The sequence below is a fragment of the Numenius arquata genome, chromosome W (genome assembly GCF_964106895.1).
Source record: "Numenius arquata chromosome W, bNumArq3.hap1.1, whole genome shotgun sequence".
Taxonomy (NCBI): Eukaryota; Metazoa; Chordata; class Aves; order Charadriiformes; family Scolopacidae; genus Numenius; species Numenius arquata.
In genome coordinates, this window is record NC_133615.1 from 19,709,710 (window position 1) to 19,726,503 (window position 16,794).

General features: G+C 41.4%; 1 protein-coding gene and 1 non-coding gene across 2 annotated transcripts in view; one reads left to right on the top strand and one right to left on the bottom strand.

The window, feature by feature from the left end:
* The window catches only part of LOC141476796 (zinc finger protein 462-like), a 194,196-nt gene that overhangs the window by 169,799 nt on the left and 7,603 nt on the right, over positions 1 to 16,794 (bottom strand). The gene's annotated exons all lie outside the window — the stretch shown is intronic.
* Positions 7,305 to 7,430, top strand: LOC141476825 (U11 spliceosomal RNA). The gene has a single exon (XR_012463684.1). It is a non-coding gene; the product is annotated as a U11 spliceosomal RNA (small nuclear RNA).

The following is a 16,794-nucleotide window of genomic DNA, read 5'->3' on the forward strand; positions in this document are numbered from 1 at the left end:
TAAAACAGTCACAGACCTTTGGAGGACTTTTAGGGTATTGGAGAACTTTTATCCCACATTTGGTCATATTAATATGCCTTTGGCAGAAATTAACTAGGAAGAAAGTTGTCTGGCAGGGGACCAAGCAACAACAAGAGGCCTTTGATGCCTGCAAAGATGCTTTGATTGAGCATGCACAATTATACACTCCTAAGCAAGGATATTCATTTGAATTAGTAACAATTCCAGACAATATAGTCTCAGGATTGTGGCAGATGACTGGGATGAAAAATCAGAAAGAATCTGTGGGGTTTTGGTCCAGGGCATTACAAGGTTCCGCTATAAATCATAAACCAACTTCTCCTCTTATTTTACATCCTTTGTTAATATCAGATTCTCGAGTTTTTGTATTTCAGGTGTCTTCGGCGAATACCTGTGCCTTATCTAGAGGAGATAGCATTGGAACGGTGTTATTGGTGTTGCAAACCCAACATCGAATTGAAGTTCAATCTGAAAAAGCACAAGCCATAGCTCTACAATCCGTGTGGGCAATTACCTCACGTCAGGCTATCAAACCCAAAGTAATAGTAGCTGAAGGAGCTGAAGCAGCACTTATGTATCACTGGAAGGAGATATCACTGCTGTTTTCCTCCCCTGTCACAGGTTGGCTCATCATGCTTTGTAGTCTGGTACTACAAGCACATGCCCTGGATACATCTCTGCAAAATCAACATGTAAACACTTAGATTTGGTTAGCCTCTACTGCAACTAACTTGTCTGCATTTTATACTAAGGGAAGATTAACAGCTGCAGATCTGTAGACAACTTGTTTCATTGGTGCATCAACACCAGCAGCTGTATTATAGAATTATACTGTGCTAAGTGACTTTGATATTAATGTCTCATTGCTGTCTTTTCTGAGTAGGGAACGGCTACGTGCTAATGAACATTACAAATTGACTGATGGTAGATGATTTCCACCCTGGACACCAGAAACGCTGCTTCGACTTTGAAAACATGTTGCTTCAACATAACTGCTGAAACAGCCACCAGCCCAGAGCACAACATTCAACATTGTCCAGGACTGAATGCATCAAACAGAACAACCTACTGGTGGTGCCTGGCTGGTTGAGGGGTTTAATTCCTGGATAGGAGGAACAGGACACCTGATTCAAAGCATTATTGTAGAGAGATGTTTATTCCTTTTTCTATATATGTTTATTGCAAGCCTAAATGAACATCTCCAGCTTTGTCAATCCCAGCAGAAGCGGTCTCTTGAGCGAGGGGGTGGAATGTGGGAAAGTAACGGAAGATCAGCAAGGAGGACTGTAAATACGCTCAAGTGACTCACATGTGGGGTGCTGGAAAACACATATATCACACTAATTGTTGCTTAGTTTTGTGTGCTCAACAAGCAGGACATCTGCACTTAGATAACACAGGCCTGGGATGGACTCAGGGGCACCTTATCGAACATGCTTGAGATTCCTGCCCTGCTGTTGAAGAGATCAAAGCACAGCGGAAAACTCTGCCTGCCAGAATCCTTGAAATACAGGCCCAAACAGCAAGTGGGAGCTCTCTGGCTCTCTCACTCCCTTGCTAACAAGGACTCTCTTGCTAATAAGGACTCTCACTCTGTGGTGCCTGCGTCCCCTGCTTGCCTGCCTCTGCCCAGGTGCTGCTTCAGAGGTTCCCTGATCCTTGAGGTATTGAGATTAAATTTGTTCTTTGCCCTTAATCCATGGTTTTGTGGTTGTTCCTGCATCCTGCCTGCATTGACTCACACAGCTGCTATCCATCATATTTGAGAAGTCGTGGCAGTCCGGTGAAGTTCCCACTGACTGGAAAATGGGAAACATAACCCCCATTTTCAAAAAGGGAAAAAGGGAAGACCTGGGGAAGTACAGGCCGGTCAGTCTCACCTCTGTGCCCAGCAAGATCATGGAGCAGATCCTCCTGGAAAATGAGGAGATGATTGGTGACAGCCAACATGGCTTCACCAAGGGCAAATTGTGCCTGACAAACTTAATGGCCTTCTCTGATGGGATTACAGCATTGGTGGATAAGGGAAGAGCAACAGATGTCATCTACCTGGACTTGTGCAAAGCGTTTGGCACTGTCCTGCATGACATCCTGGTCTCTAAACTGGAGAGACATGGATTTGACAGGTGGACCACTCGGTGGATAAGGAATTGGCTGGATGGTCACACTCAAAGAGTTGCTGTAAATTGCTTGATATCTGGGTGGAGACAAGTGATGAGTAGTGTCCCTCAGGGGTCCGTATTGGGACCAGTATTATTTAACATCTGTGCTGGTTTTGGCTGGGATATAGTTAAATTTCTTCACAGTCACTAGTACAAGGCAATGTTTTGGATTTGTGCTGGAAACAGTGTTGATAACACAGGGATGGTTTAGCTGTTGCTAAGCAGCACTTGCACAGTGTCAAGGCCTTTTCCGCTCCTCACACTGTGAACATTTTAAACCAACTCAAGTGATCTTCCTTGATCACATATATTAAATATGCACTACTAATTATGAGAAATTCTCACTGGGAACATTTCCTAAGAGACATCACCTCAAAGTCACAAGAGTTTGTAGACAGGTGGGGGTCGGTCTCTTCTCCCAAGTAATAAGCAATAGGACAAGAGGAAACAGCCTCAAGTTGCACCAGGGGAGGTTTAGGATGGATGTTAGGAAAAATTTCTTCACTGAAAGGGTTATCGAACATTGGAACAGGCTGCCCAGGGAAGTAGTTGAATCACCATCCCTGAAGGTATTTAAAAGACAGGTAGATGTGGTGCTGAGGGACATGGTTTAGTGGTGGTTATGGCAGTGTTAGGTTGATGGTTGGACTCGATGATTTTAAAGGTCCCTCCAAACCTAGATGAATATTCTATAATAAGCATTTTTAACCATCACTGAGATTTCTGGATCGATTTGTTTTCCATATATACAACTCATTACAAAGTATACAGGCTCGGCTACTCATTGCCTGCTTTCCAGTAAACATTTCAACAAAAGTGCACTGAAAGCAAGGCTGATTACTAATCGTACAATAAATTATACTATTAACAGTACTCAGCTCAATATGTTATGTAAAGTTGAAATTTTGTATATGTATTATGGACACAGCTGTCACAATGAAGAATATCACACAGCTCAGAATGAGTAGCATCGTGATATTGCAGGTGTGATCTATGGCTTAAATTACCAACATATAGCTATATATATTTATTGATTAAATAGAATTGGAAAGGCACCATTAATAGGAATGTGTTTTAAATTATAAAGATAATTTAAAAAAAAAAGTTTAACTTCTGATAGAACTAACAGGTTCTCCCCTTGTTTACATGGGTTATCTATATAGCTGGGGAGCAGGGGGAGGAAGGGATTTACCTACAGCTCCCATTAATGCTAATGTTTCACTTAAAACCCAAATCATACAAATGAGTAGATAAAAGACTCATGTAAAACAATAGTTCACATCCACAAAGAACAGATATCTCAAATATCCTTCAATTTGTACCAGATTTGGAGTTTTGGTTTGGGGTTTTTTTTTGGGGGGGGGTATGCAGATTTGGGGAAAATGTCAAGCACAACAGGGTAAAAATGCCCCAAAGGAAAAAAGGCAGGCATTTAATCTCCCTCAGTCTCACCTTGTTCAATATGTGTGGCCATATATAACATTTCTTCCTGAGCAGCCAGCTGATGAACTGATAAAGCTGCAAAAAAGGGAAGCAAAAGCATGTGATAAGCACATTGATTTCCATTCTACTCTATTTGGAGCTGGGCGCATGTCCACTGTCTTGAGCTGAACAGAACTTGGATTTGAGAGTGTAGACAGATTTCACCTTATACTCTGAAAGGAATCACCATCTTAAAAATTGAAAATTTTTCCAAAGAGTTTCATAGGTTTTGGTAATTTTCTAATCCATGTATAAATCATACTAGAAAGCAAAGATACTTCCTACACTGACTTTTTACAAGGTAACATGCTGTCTTCTCTGCTGCTTGGTCAGCAACTCAAGACCACATCAAGAACATTTATCAATAAATGCTTATTTTCATTTGATAAATTAAGGCTGTGTAGTTTAAAAATGACATAATGCAAAGAGATCACATGCTATCGGGAGACCTGTCATGGTGCTCACTCACTAAAATATGGAACAGATCAGACATTACAAAACTATATACAACATGACATCTACAGAAGAAGAAAAAGGTTGTGGTTTTTTTCATTTTTAATAAAAAGTACCAAGCATTAAAAGTAGCATAATTCTTAAGGAGTTATGAAGAAAAGAAATCTCTGACCCCACAGTAAACTCTGCATAGGTGCACGGTTTTGATAATTACAACTTGGGGCAGGTCTGAAAGGTGCTCAGGAGGGAATATATAATAAATTATCCAATTTGTATAATAAGACAATTAGCTAATGATTACATAATATGTAAATGTTCACTGTCCTCTTCCTATTCACTGCATGAAAGTTTGATTTTTTTTCAGAAAGACTGAGCATTTTGTCCAATGGTGTATGTTGTAGTTCCAGATTTGTTTTTCCCATGCAAACAGTTGTTTGGTTTTTGTTGTTTTTTTTTTTAAGCATTGGACTTGCTTAGTTTAAGATGCACACTCAAGATTTTAAATTAATTTATAGAGGAAGTAAGTTTATAGATGAAGTAAATTAAAGAGAAGTAATTTATAGAGAAAAATGCTTGAAAATTAAGAATTAAAAAACCCCACACATAAACAGTGCCTTCTTGACTTTCAAGATCTATGACAATCATGACATTTGCAGTAGTCTGTAGCACTTACCAATCATCTAATTTTAATAAATTTTACAAGCTACACAAATTCTGAAAAAAAATATATCAAACACATTAAGTTAAAGCTTAGAAAGGATCAGAAAAATCTTTATCTCTGGTTTTTAAATCAATAATTGGATCCTTTCTGGACAATGACGCTTCAGTCATGAATTCAGTACAGCAGGTGGATTACAATTTTATGGTTGGAACCCTGTGAAATTAGACAAGATTATTTCAATGTTTTCTTCCTATATTAAAGTTCATTACAATACCAAATAAAAATAGGAAAAATCTAGCAAGTATAAACATTTCTTACTATGATACCATGGGAAGGAGAAGTATGGATGTTGCATTCAGCTACACTGAACAGAGAAAATAGACAGCATTTTAGCACTAGTAAGAGTATTAAGAGATAGTCACAGATTCTAAGTCAAACTAGAAAGCACCAGTGTCACAAGATCTCAATGGCTCAATGTCCAAGTGGAAGCCAGTGACGAGTGGTGTTCCTCAGGGGTCAGTACTGGGACCAGTGCTGTTCAACATCTTTGTCGGAGACATGGACAGTGGGATTGAGCGCACCCTCAGCAGGTTTGCCGATGACACCAAGCTATGTGGTGTGATCAACATGCTGGAGGGAAGGGATGCCATCCAGAGGGACCTGGACAGGCTTGAGAGGTGGGCCCATGTGAACTTCATGAAGTTCAACCAGGCCAAGTGCAAGGTCCTGCACCTGGGTCACAGCAATCCCAGGCACAAATACAGGTTGGGCAGAGAATGGCTGGAGAGAAGCCCTGAGGAGAAGGACTTGGGGGTGTTGGTGGATGAGATGCTCAACATGAGCAAACTGCATCCTGGGCTACATCAAAAGACGTATGGCCAGCAGGTTGCGGGAGGTGATTCTGCCCCTCTACTATGTTCTGGTGAGACCCCACCTGGAGTACTGCGTCCAGCTTTGGAGTCCTCAGCACAGGAAGGACATGGACCTGTTGGAACAGGTCCAGAGGAGGGCCACGAAGATGATCAGAGGACTGGAGCCCCTCTGCTGTGAGGACAGGCTGAGAGAGTTGGGGGTGTTCAGCCTGGAGAAGAGAAGGCTCCGGGGAGACCTTATAGCAGCCTTCCAGTACCTAAAGGGAGCCTACAGGAGAGATGGGGAGGGACGCTTTATCAGGGAATGTAGCGATAGGATGAGGAGTAAGTTTTAAATTGAAAGAGGGGAGATTTAGATTAGATATCAGAAAGAAATTCTTTCCTGTGCGGGTGGTAAGGCACTGGAACAGGTTGCCTGTGGGTTCAGTTAAAGTTCACTCGCACAGCTAAGATTTACGTGCATCTGGAGCAACAGTGTGTGCCAGTAGCGACCTTGAGAGCAGGGGAGGATGAGAAACATGTTTTACATCCTGAAATGCATCCTGACAAAAACAGAACACAGTCTGGGAACCGAAACTTGTCCTGGTAGCAGAGTACCTGTTATTGTGATAAGCTCAGTAGAAGGTAGAAAATATTTTTTAAGTCCATGATTGGGCATTACGAGGGGAGTGGGTTTGTGTCTTAGTGTATATAAGTTTCTCTGTGTAGCAATAAAGGGTCGATTTGGATTTGCTTACTGCATGACCTACGAGTCCGTGATTTCTTCATATGCCACAAATGGCACCCGAACAGGGTTAAAGATTCAGCACGACGGTGATCAAGGATCAGTGGCGTACCCCCGTGAGCCGGACGGAAGACATTGATCACCAAGGAGCTCCTATATACTCATCGCTGCATGATATAAGGTTAGCACAGCGAGGGGCCGGGGAAGGTATTATTATAATATATGGGGCAGTTTGCGATGAAAGCGCAGCAGATACATAAAGCACTTTTAATGAAAATCGTTAACAAATAAGGATTAAAGTTACAGCCTCTTAAGCTTGTACAGCTTTTAGTATGGATTTGGGATCACTGTCCGTGGTATCCCCCCAACGGGTCTTATGATCTTTCTGACTGGCAGAAAGTGGCAGAATGCTTGCAAGCACGACTAATTATTGATCATGATGTTAATCCTGATAATATCGTAACATGGCGTGTCATATATACAGCGTTAAGAACATTCCTCCCTACCGATAAAGTGTTTGCTAACTCAGATTTTCCACCTCCGCCGGCTGATTTATTAACTTTAGAGGATACAGCTCCGGCTGGTTCAGACCCTGACGCTGAGCCTGTCTGTGATTCAGCTCAGCAGCCGCAATTGCCGTTAGCTGCTACAGTAGAAGCAGCCGACGACTTAGACTCACAGATACCTGAGGATCCCTTTGATCCAGGTCCTATTGACTCTGATCAAGAGCCTGATTTGTACCCGTCTTTAACTCCGGTTAAAGCTATGGTGGCTTCTGCACCAACTGCGGAACAGATCTTACAAAATACTAAACGAATGACTGTTAGTCGTGTCTCTGTTACACACCCACCACCTTATGCTCCTTCTCTAGATGTGCCTCCTAATGATTCTCACGATAAGGCAAGAAGGGATTTCATGGAAGAGTGTAGAAAAAGGGCTTCTGCCATGCGTGGCACGGGGGGGCCACGCGGCCGCCCCCGCGGAATCAACATCAAGAGATTTCAGAACTGTCATTTGCAAGTATCCGACAGGGAGCGCAAGAGCCTTACATAGAATTCATAGACCACTTGCAAACAGCTATTTCTTGACAGATTGAACTTCCAGCAGCTGCTGAACTTTTATTAATGCAATTAGCAGTGGAAAATGCTAACACTGAATGCCGCAGGGCTTTAGACCCTATATGTGGCAAGGCCACCACTTTGAATGAACTTATTAAAGCGTGTCAGCATGTAGGAACGGAAGAGCGCAGGTTTGAGATGTTAGCGACGGCATTGGCTCGACAACTAACCGTGGCTCGTGCTGCTATTAAATGTTTTTCGTGTGGGCAGGACGGACACATGAGAAAGGATTGCCCAAAACGAAGGGGAGAAAGGGATAAGACTCCGAATGAATTATGTCCTCGGTGCCAGAAAGGATATCATTGGAGCAATCAATGTCACTCTAAATTTGATAAAAATGGTCATCCCTTACCCTCTCCGCAGTCGGGAAACGCCAGGAGGGGCACGCGGTCCGGTGCCCCATGCAATCCCAACAGGGCCCAAGGCCAGATGCTGCAATTAGTACCACAGCAGGGGAATGGATAAGCAATGCAGGCATCACCCCCCGCCATGCCACCCCCAGGAGTGCCGGGTTGGACACGGCAACTTTCGCCACAACAAACATAAATGATACTTCTGTGCACCTGATATCGACGGGACCGCAAGGCCACTGCCTTTTAACGGACATGCTTTGTTACTGAGCCGGTCTTCTACTACAAAGATGGGTTTGTTTGTTTTACCTGGGATTATTGATAGTGACTATCGGGGAGAAATTAAAATCATGGCATAGACTCCCTGTACCATACCAGCAGGTGAACGCATTGCTCAATTAATACCTCTCCCTAGTTTGTCTCCTTTAACAGACGACACTGCTGCATCGGCACCGATCCGTGGAGCTGGAGGTTTCGGGAGTACAGGATCCCCACAGATTTATTGGACTCAGCAGATCACGACTCAACAACCTTTTCTTACTTGTCGACTTAATGGTAAAGATTTTTCAGGGTTGGTAGATACTGGAGCGGATATTTCTATCATCCATAAGTCTGACTGGCCGTCTGAATGGCCTGTTGTGGACACAGCTGCTTTAATTACTGGGGTCAGAGGAACTCAGCTTCCTCAACAATCCCTACAATTCCTGCTGGTTGAAGGACCGGATGGGAAAATAACTAAATTGAAACCATACATTCTACCAGTACCCACATTATGGGGCCGTGACTTGATTTCACAATGGGGTTTGCTTTTAATGACATATTTTTGACTGGGGTTGCTGATGTCCAACCGCGGCTCAAACTTACATGGTTAACCAATTCCCCTGTTTGGGTTGATCAGTGGCCCCTCAGAGGTGAGCGGTTGGAGCGAGCGCAAGAGCTGGTTGCAGAACAATTGCAGTTAGGACATATTGTCCCTTCTACAAGTCCATGGAATACTCCAATTTTTGTAATACCTAAGAAATCGGGCAAATGGCGATTATTGCAGGATTTATGGGCAGTTAATGCTGTTATAGCTCCAATGGGTGCACTGCAATCGGGACTGCCAAATCCTGCAATGATACCACAATCTTGGAATCTTCTTGTCATTGATTTAAAGGATTGTTTACAATTTTTCTGCATCCTGATAATTGTCCACATTTTGCCTTTTCTGTACCTTCTATTAACAATGAAGGGCCTATGGAGAGATATCATTGGGTAGTGCTTCCTCAAGGCATGGAAAATAGTCCAACTATTTGTCAATTTGTTGTTTATTCTGCTTTGAAACCAGTGAAAACACAATTTCCTACTCTGTTGTTTTTATCATTACATGGATGATATTTTAATTGCTGTGCCTGATGAGTTTCAGTTACAATCTGCGTTTGCTGAGGTGAAATTGGCCATGGAACGCTACGGACTTTGGATTGCACCTGAGAAGGTACAGTCTATACCACCTTGGAAATATCTGGGTTGGCAAATCTTAGATAAAACCATTATTCCACAACCCATACAAATTGTCAATACAGTAACTACATTGAATGAGTTACAAAAATTATTGGGAACCATTAATTGGCTACGACCTTTATTGGGGATTTCTACAGAATTATTATCTCCCCTGTTTGACCTTTTGAAAGGCGATTCTGATTTGTCATCCCCAAGATCGATTACCGGGGAAGCTTCACAAGCATTGCAGATTGTGGCAGAAAGGGTTAATACAGCCTTTGCATCCAGGTATGATTTAAATTTACCTGTCCATCTATTTTTAATCCCTAATTCTTTCCAGCCATATGCGATTATTGGCCAATGGGATGAAAAGGAACAACAGCTATTTGTACTAGAATGGATTTTCCTTCCTCATTCATTTTCAAAAACTGTAACTACTTTGCTTGAGATGTTTGTGAGATTAATTTCTACAGGTCGACTGCGATGCCAGCAACTTTGAGGAACTGATCCGGATTTCATTCATATGTACATCAGGAAGGAAGATTTTACGGTAATGCTTCGTGAGAGTTTATCTTTACAGGCAGCCTTTGCGGACTACCTTGGCAAAATACTTTATACTCTGCCGAAGCACCGTCTGCTTAACTCCCTAAAAGATGTTCCTCTACAGCCTCTTTTTTTGCAGCAATCTTCGCCAATCCCTAATGCCCGAACGGCATTCATTGATGGCTCTGGAAGAACGGGCAAAGCTGCTGTTGTCTGGCAAGAGGCCACACGTGGGTGGCAAAACTCTGTTGTTTTTCAGTCAGGTTCTACTCAATTGGTTGAGCTTACAGCTGCCATCCATGCATTCAGTTTATTTCCTGCTGAACCCCTTAATGTTGTCACTGACTCTGCCTATGTCTTTGGTATTATACAAAGATTAGAAAAATCCTTTTTAAAGGAAGTTGCAAATCAGGACTTGTTTGATCTCCTCTCCAGGTTGTATGTATTGATTTCACGGAGAGCTCATTCTTATTTTGTGTCTCATTTACGTTCTCACACTACATTGCCTGGGCCTATGGTTGAAGGTAATGCTGTTGCCGATTCTTTTACTGTGACTGTTGTGGTACCTAAGAAACTTCAACAGGCTCAACTCTCCCATGAATTTTATCATCAGAACGCCAAGGCACTCTCCAAGGATTTCCAGCTTACACTGCAGCAGGCACGAGAAATTGTCTCTGCTGTCCGGATTGCCAGCGTCTCCTGCCGCTTCCTACACAGACTGGATCTAATCCTCGTGGATTGCAGCCCAATGAACTATGGCAAACTGATGTTACTCATATTTCTGCGTTTGGAGTTTTTCGCTTTGTACATGTTACTGTTGACACCTTTTCTGGGTTTATTGTTGCTTCTGCACACAGGGGCGAAAAGGCTAAAGATGTCTGTCGCCATTGGCTTCGTGCAATTGCTGTTTTAGGTATTCCACAGAAAATTAAGACTGATAATGGGCCAGGCTATGTCGCTAGACGGACAAAAACCTTTTTAGCTGAGTGGGGTATCCTGCACGTTACAGGTATTCCCCATTCTCCGACTGGTCAAGCAATTATAGAGCGTTCTCATCTTACTCTGAAAAATATGCTTCATAAACAAAAAAGGGGGAATCCCCTGGGTATCACACCTCAGGAACAATTAGATAAAGCCACTTATGTTCTAAATTTTTTGAATCTTATGCGTGCTGACAGTTTGACTGCTAATCGACGGCGATATGGTTTGCCGGATCAGACAAATATGAAGCCTACTGCATTTTATAAAGACTTACAATCAGGACAATGGATGGGCCCAGTCCCCTTGTTGTCATGGGGACGTGGTTATGGTTGTGTTTCTTTATCCACAGGACCATACTAGTTACCTGCGAAAAATATCAAGCCCGCCAACACTATATAGAAAGACGCAGAATCTGTTGAAGACGTCTCTCAAGGTGAAGATAAAGAGGAAGATTCTAATCTTCCTCAGGTTTAATCATGTCGCATGTGTTTCGCATTATCATATGTATGTTATGTAGCTCAGTAACTAGAGCTTATGTCTATTGGGCGCATGTTTTAGACCTGCCTGTGTTTAGGCCTCTCACATGGTGGGATCTAGTGTCACCTTTAAGTAATAATGACACGAGATGGATGAAAGGAGTTTGATTACCACCATCTTGTGACGATCTTAACAATTCCTTTGAGACTAGCCAGATATTTTATAGTGACTTACATGTGTGTCACATGGGCCAATGTTACTAGGCCCAAGAATCAATCTCCTTATATAAATTTTACTACTCAGCTACATCTTATTGGATTAAAACTAAATGGCAAAACTAATTACACTATGGTCACTCTGCCAAGTCCAAGCAATACCGACGAGGAAGGTATTATCCCATATTTGTCTTCTTTCCCAGCATGCAACCTGCAAAATTGCAAGATCTACAACAATTGGCTCGGAGACCGTGTCTGAGGTTGTATCCTCAAAGACAAAATTTGTCATTTGGGTTTGCTATTGACTGGGGTCCGCATGGCACCTTTTGGAATCAAAAATACAATTGTTTAGCATTATCTTTTAGTGAGGATAATGCGAGCCTAATTTGGCATGATGGGAAATGGCAGGCCCTTTGATTCTAAGGACAATCATTCTAGCATTAAAACTATGGAGATTAGTTTTGCCAGGTTTAACACGAACTGTACATGAGTTGTATATGCAGAAAAATATTACCTTAATCTGATGGGTTTTGCATTGTGCTAACATAACTGTGTGTACTACTCACCCATATGTATTTGCATTAGCTTGTAATCTTAATGTAACCTTTAATGATAGTTTGTATTCATTAGAAGCACAATCCTTTTCTTTAAGAATTGTATTACACATGTTGATTTAGCATTAGGAAATTATTGTTCTTTTAGAAGATGACCAGAAGTATGGATACCTGTTAATTTTACGCGTGAATGGGAAGAGCAAGATGGTATAGGTTATTTAGTTAGACTTCTTAAGGATGAAGTTGAAAATACCAAAAAGAGGGTTAAGTGCTTTCTTGAGTGATTAACTTTTGCTATAGTACATGATTACAGGCCCTTGAAGATGCTTTGCTCTTTTTGTTTAATTTTCTTTCTTTTTGGGTTCCTAGGTTCAGTTATTAATTAGACGTGTGATATTCAGTGCCAGGTTGTGATGACCCTTGCTTTGGTTTCTATTCTAACTAATAAAGGAGGGGGAGATGTGGGTTCAGTTAAAGTTCTCTCAGACGGCTAAGATTTACGTGCATCTGGAGCAACAGTGTGTGCCAGTAGCAACCTTGAGAGCAGGGGAGGAATGAGAAACATAAGTTACACATCCTGAAGCTCACCCTGACAAAACCAGAACACAGTCTGGGAACCGAAACTTGTCCTGGTAGCAGAGTACCTGTTATTGTGATAAGCTCAGTAGAAGGTAGAAAATATTTTTTAAGTCCATGATTGGGCATTACGAGGGGAGTGGGTTTGTGTCTTAGTGTATATAAGTTTCTCTGTGTAGCAATAAAGGGTCGATTTGGATTCACTTACTGCATGACCTACGAGTCCGTGATTTCTTCATACGCCACAGTTGCCCAGGGAAGTTGTGGATGCCCCATCCCTGGAGGTGTTTAAGGCCAGGCTGGATGGGGCTTTGAGCAACCTGGTCTAGTGGGAGGTGTCCCTGCCCATGGCAGGGGGGCTGGAACTTGACGACCTATAAGATCCCTTCCAACCCGAACCATTCTATGATTCTATGATCTTTAAAACCCATGTTAAGTAAGCTTTGCGAGACATACTTTTTCCACATCATTTTGTGTAAGTTGAAGAAAGGGCTGTATTTGTTTCTGGCATAAAAAAATGCTGCTACCCCACACATTCAGTATGGTGTAATGTCACCCAGAGACAAGTTGGTATCTAAATGAGGTAAACCTTTGTCTAGACTTTCAACATGCACGGCATGGATTTAGCAGATAGATAGGACAGCTCCACTTAGCCTGTAATACCCTTACTAACACTCTTCTGTGCAATGAATGTGATGCTGCTCTAGACAGACATGCAGTCATGTAACTGCATCTCCTTTGTCTACTCCCTAACCAGTCCACTGAATGGGTGGACATAACCTTCACTAAATTTCTTCACTAGGACTTTTTCTACTGTTAGATAAAATTGTAACTGCATTATGACTGCCTTATTAATATTTACCCAGCAGAAATAGAGATATTCCACACTAACTTACTTACAGAAAATGCAACAGCAGGTCAACACTTAGAATTCAAGAAGTCAGTGCTGCTGTGTTCATTTGTACTAACTTTTCTAGCTCTCTATTAGAATTTAATGGTATTTTATTACAGAATATATATGTTATCTTGGCTTCTAATTCTCACAAGTAGCTTTTGGTTTTGAGAAGTAGCTGACAAGCCAAATATTTTTTAAAAAGCCAACTGATTAAATACTGGAAAGACATATGTAGAATAATTCCTAAAATAAAATTATATTAAAAATATAGCATTGTTCACACATTAAGGAAAAGTATAAAATAAAAACATTTCCAGGGTGGAATACAGTGGCAGCTGGTATGCGAGGAATCTGCTCCATCTGTGATTCCCTGAACAATATTGCTTGCAAAGCAACACGGAGGATGGAGTGGAGTGAAGATTCCACAGTCAAGCTCTGTGATCATACAGCAGATATGGGAACAAGGTGATCCTATGGAACTGATAAGCTGCATATTTGCTACCCTGAGCCAACAGTCTGTCAAATTTTGATAAAATGCTGTCCTTTGTGCGAACTTTGCTCATTATAATGTCATTATAATACCAAAACACACCTCCAGCCCAAAGGCTACCCGCCTCCAAGGTGCGACCACTCCTCCTTGAGTCTGCGCCCTGAATTTTTCGTAAACTATACCTTTAAATGCGAAGCGAGAGAATTTTACACCAATCATAATAAAGGTATTTATGACTAGAGTCACTCAAACTCCACCTTGAAGGTAAAAAATAGTATAAAAATAGCCCAAGAAAAGGGGGATACTAGGGAAGACACCATTGTGAACAAGTCAAGGAGGACTCCATCACGGACTGCCTTTGACTTCCGGGACCAGTCGATGGGCTGAGCCTTTCTTCCCCCCCATAGGGATGCCTTTGGGTAAGACTTAGACTATACCGAGTGCTTCCTCGAGAAACTTAGAAATCTCTCTAGAGGGTTACTTTTCCACATTTATAGCCAGGCTGTATTGTTTATAACTTTGTCGCATGTTTTGTACCATTAACAATATTTTTACTTGCACATGCTTTGCAGACAGTGTATTTATCACCAGCAAACCATAAGAACCTTTATATCTGTTGCTTGAATAAACTGCACTACTTAAGTAGCTAGCCATTTCGGTTTCTCATTGAACGCGACCAAACACTGGAGAGTGGCCATGCTAGTTCATGAACATGACTAGACTGAAGGTGCAGTCCACTATTAGTGTATCCGGAATCGTGATAGTTTAATATATTAAACGCGACTGGACTGATAGTGGTGAATTGGGCATCACTCAGAATTTAAACCTAGCCGCCTCTAGCCTCCCACTTCGGTGAGGAGTGTTAGAACGCAAGGGGGTTTATTTTCTGCCAAAACTATTTTGCCTCTTAACAAAACAGACATATTAAAGGATTAAACTCCATTTTTGGCTAAATTGATTTGACACCAGTGTGCACAAGTAATTAATGACTGGAAGCTAATTAACATACACACTATAGAGAGCTTCATGATCATAAAGCCAAGCACAAATTTAAAGAACCTATTAAATGAACTACAGGGCAACAGTATGAAAACAAAATTACATTTTGTTTGCCAATCAAATAGCTACAGCTGACATTATCAAATTAAGAAGCCTACCAGGGATTTTCAACATGTGGTCCCTGGACCCACAGGACTGCTTCTAAGAAGTTCACAAATGTTACCCAAGAAAAGCAACCCTATTGCTGATGGGTCTAAATTTGGCATTCAGGTCTGCAGCTCCACTAGAAAGCACTTAGGGCCTGCAAATAAAAAAAAAGTGTGAAAATTACAATGGCTAAACTGCAGCCAACAATACAAATCAGAGAAATAATCAAAATAGATCTGTGTTTGTTATAGGAAATTGGTCAAGTTCAACATCATGAGAAGATACATTACTAACAGTCTGAAATATTACAGCAAGCACTGAAAACCACAATTATTAAGTGGAAATAGACAGAAGTCCTAATTCTGTTCTCTATCAATATGCGCAGCCATGAATCAATTCTGGATCAATTCTGATGAAGCTGCACCGCAATGTCTGGAGATTAGCTGCAGGAGTCAGTTTACAGAATTGCAACAACATTCACTTTCAAGTAGTGTGAAACTGAATAGGTGAGACAATGACTACAGGCTTTGTACAGCCATATTGATAAAACAAAGTCAACTGCATGAACCGTGTTATTTTGTCATCATACTAGTAAAAAGGTAAAGCATTTTTTTTAAACGTATCAGCTTAACAGGATGAGACAGTCCATACATAACAATTTGTACCATAAAGTTCAACCTTTAAACAAGACAGATGCCACTTCAAGGTGAGAGTTAACTTGGTCCTGAATATTTTTACTGTCCTCCTCATTTAAAGATTTCACAAATCATGAACAGACATTCACATCAAATCTGTTGGGCAAGATGAATTTCGTTCCCATGGTGAGCTGGGCCTTCCTCTGTGCTAGAGTCAAGCTGATGCTCCACCTTAATGTCTGGCATGGGCAGAAGGCTGTAGCTAGTGGTACATTCTTCTATAATTAACTGGGCCCCAATATCTAAGTTTGTTGAAGATGCCATGGCTTCAGTCATGTAAAAGTTTTATGCAAAATATATCTTCATAGTTTCTAGCCAAGAGCAGTTCTGGCCACCCAAGATATCTGGATGTTTGAACAACCTGTAATTGAACACATGTAACAACATTCTTGTGAAGTAATACATAAAAATACACCAAACTTTCTTCATTTAAGCTCATGGCATTTGTTTTTGGTAGTCAAAACCTTGATGAAGTATCTATTACTACTGACACAAGCTATTGACTAATTCCTTTGTTTAAATTTTATCAAGTGGATACTTGTGGGACAGGATTCAGCTGGTCTCAGCAAAACCCCCAGCACTGCTCAGTTGATAAAAGAAAATGTGCTGGAACTTGTGGGCCACAGGCCCTGGGAAAGATAAGATAAAAACTTTCAGAATAGGGAGTACTGACATCCTACAGGGACAGCTGGTGAGACTGTAAAACAATTATCCTGTTGTCCTTGCTCAAGATAGATTTATAGGTGTTTAGAAAAATACCTTTTTGCATTAGCATCAGCATTAGCCAATCTGTGAGTGCCTAATGTGGAATGTGAACCAATTAGCTTAGAACACGCTACCTTAGGACTAGTATAAATGTACGTAAAGAATTATAATAAAATCGACATCTTGCTTGCATCA